Source organism: Apium graveolens, chromosome 3 (assembly GCF_009905375.1).
Source record: "Apium graveolens cultivar Ventura chromosome 3, ASM990537v1, whole genome shotgun sequence".
Classification (NCBI taxonomy): Eukaryota; Viridiplantae; Streptophyta; class Magnoliopsida; order Apiales; family Apiaceae; genus Apium; species Apium graveolens.
Genome location: NC_133649.1, coordinates 209,430,771 through 209,433,926, shown reverse-complemented (window position 1 = coordinate 209,433,926; position 3,156 = coordinate 209,430,771). Strand labels below are relative to the sequence as shown.

The 3,156-nt window shown below is 40.5% G+C and overlaps 1 non-coding gene across 1 annotated transcript; it reads left to right on the top strand.

Annotated features, from left to right (window-relative positions):
• The first annotated feature begins 1,586 nt into the window (after nucleotides 1-1,586).
• On the top strand, nucleotides 1,587-1,693 carry LOC141715740 (small nucleolar RNA R71). Its single transcript, XR_012572491.1, has one exon. It is a non-coding gene; the product is annotated as a small nucleolar RNA R71 (small nucleolar RNA).
• The last annotated feature ends 1,463 nt before the right edge of the window (nucleotides 1,694-3,156 follow it).

The following is a 3,156-nucleotide window of genomic DNA, read 5'->3' as shown; positions in this document are numbered from 1 at the left end:
TCAAATCCACTTTTAAGCACTCCTCATCTTCTATAGGGAATTTCATTGCTTTGAATACATTGAATGTCACATCCTGATCCTGCACCCGCATAGTAAGTTCACCTTTCTGCATATCTATCAAGGTAGGTATCCCCAAGATTATGGGAATCTTCTTATCTTCCTCGAAATCCAGAATAACAAAGTCTCCAGGAAAGAAGAGCTTATCCACCTTTATTAGCACATCCTCCACTATGCCTCTTGGGTAAGTACTAGAACGATCAGCCAATTGTAGAGACATGTAGGTGGGTTTTGGATCAGGCAAATTCAACTTTTTAAATATCGATAACGACATCAGATTGATGCTTGCTGCCAAATCATAAAGGCACTTGTTAAAAGATAACTTACCAATGGTGCAAGGAATGATGAAGCTACCTGGATCTTTAAGCTTTGGAGGTAACTTTTGTTACAGCACAGCACTGTATTCTTCCGTTAGAGGAACGGTCTCCAGGTCATCCAGTTTCACCTTCCTTGAAAGAATACTCTTCATAAATCTCGCATAACTAGGCATTTGCTTCAGAGCCTCAGCGAAAGGTATATTGATGTGAAGTTTCTTGAACACCTCCAGAAACTTACCGAACTGCTTATCCAGCTTTTGTTGTTGCAATCTCTTAGGGAAAGGTGGTGGAGGATAGAGCTGTTTCTCCCCTATATTACCCTCAGGCAGAGTGTGTCCAACAGTAGTCTTCCTTGGTTCCGCCGCTTTCTCCTTTTCCTTAGCTTCTTCATCTCCAACTTCAGTTTCTCCTTCTTTTGCTTTTTCAGCCTCAACAACTTTTCCAGACCTTAAGGTAATAGCCTTGACTTGCTTTTTAGCTTCCTTCCTGCCTGGCACTTCAGTGTCACCGGGAAGTGTGACAGGTTGACGATTGAGAACTACATTGGCTATTTGACCGATTTGATTTTCCAAGGTCTTAATAGAAACCGCCTGACTTTTGCATAACAGCTTAAGTTCCTCAAAATCAGCACTAGAGGGTGGAGTTGCACCTCCTTGTTGAGGATATGATTGCCTTTGAGCATAATGATGTGGTTATTGGAATCCAGGTGGATTGAACTGCTTACTTACGCCTTGCTGATATGGTTGCTGAATAGAATTTTGATTATTACTCCAGCTGAAATTTGGATAATTTCTGTTGTTAGGATGATAAGTAGCTGGTACAGGCTGCTGTTGTCGCTGATAATTGTTCACATACTGAACAGATTCATTAACAAGAGAACACTGATCTGTAGTATGAGAACCTGCACAAAGCTCACGGACCATAGCTATCTGATTGACTCCATAGGTAGCTAGAGAATCGACCTTCATAGATAGCGCTTGGAGCTGCGCTGCAATAGCTGTAGCTGCATCGACTTCCAGAATACCAGCTACCTTTCCAGGCATCATCCTTTGAGTTGCGTTTTGATGCTCATTTGCAGCCATAGTCTCAATAAGATTATAAGCCTCAGTATAGCTTTTGGCCCACAAGGCGCCTCCAGCTGCTGCATCAAGCATGGGCCGAGATTGGGCCCCCAAACCATTATAGAAACCAGTGATTACCATCCAATCAGGCATTCCATGATGTGGACACTTTCTCAATATCTCCTTGTAGCGCTCCTAAGCTTCGCACATAGATTCTGTAGGTTGCTGCGCAAACTGAGTAAGAGCACTCCTCATAGCAGCAGTCTTCGCCATTGGATAAAACTTCACCAGAAACTTTTGCGCAAGATCTTGCCAAATTGTGATAGACCCCGCTGGTTCAGAACGTAACCAGTCCTTAGCTTTATCCCTCAGAGAGAATGGGAAAAGCCTCAGCTTGATAGCCTCATCAGTCACACCATTATATTTGAAAGTACTGCAGATCTCGACAAAATTCCTTATGTGCATGTTGGGGTCTTCAGTCGCAGCACCTCCGAAAGAAATAGAATTCTGCACCATCTGAATAGTGCCCGGCTTGATTTCAAAGGTGTTAGCCTGAATAGCCGGATGAAGAATGCTTGATTGAATGTCATCAATTTTAGGCCGAGAAAAGTCCATAAGAGCTGGATCTGCTGGAACAATACGATCACCCATGATTAATGGTTCTTTCTGCTCACTTCCTGAATCTGAATCTTCTAAATCTATCTTCTCCGGAATATCAAGAACTTCGTCTATCTCCTCAGCTGTATCTAAAGTCCTCTTGCGAGTTCGAGAACGAGTTTTCATAAACGCTCGCTAAAGTACCTGAAACACAACTGGAAACAATAAGTAACACGTCTTAATCACTGAGTCCTAATGACCAATGATGGTAAGTACATAAACTAAACAAATACGCCGAGTCCCCGGCAGCGGCGCCAAAAACTTGTTAGGGTGAAAACACGCGCTAATAACACACGCAAGTATACGCGTTCGCAAGTAATATATAGAATACTTTCTAGTTCGTTCCCACAGAGACTCGGACTAATTATGTTCAATTAACTCACTCACCAGTGTATGATTACTTCTCAATGTTAAGACAATAACACTTAGATTGATTAACTAATTATTAACTATAATTAACTACTATAATTAACCACTTAATTAACACTCAAATTAACAATATTAAAACACTCATGAGATCACAACTTCATTACCACTTCCTTCAATAGCTATTGTTATTACCCTTAGCATGCAACAGTGATGATATTAATCGAATAACACGAAACTGATAAAAGCCAACTTTCATTGTACTAGTACCATTCTACCAAACATCCACAATTAAGATAGAAGTTGAATAGGCATCAATTATGTTGAGTCCCTATATGTCTACAGAAATTGACAACATAATGATTTAAGCACAAGTTATTCCTTTTGATTACACAGGGCGAATAAAACGGTTAGAGTTACCCACTAATCATGCATACTCGTACATGAACCTATGCAAGCATGGCAAGTTCTAAATCTCAAGATCCATTGTCGCTTCACAAGAGATTAACACCCTATCTTATATGTCCGTGACACACATAAGACGAATACGCACAACCAATACTAGATATCATACAATCATCACACACTAAGGTATTAAACGATTAACTAAAGAACTCCATTGTCAAACCCCCCAACTTAAACAGCAAAATAAATATAGCTATTACAATATTTTAAATGAAGAATACACAACCAACTCC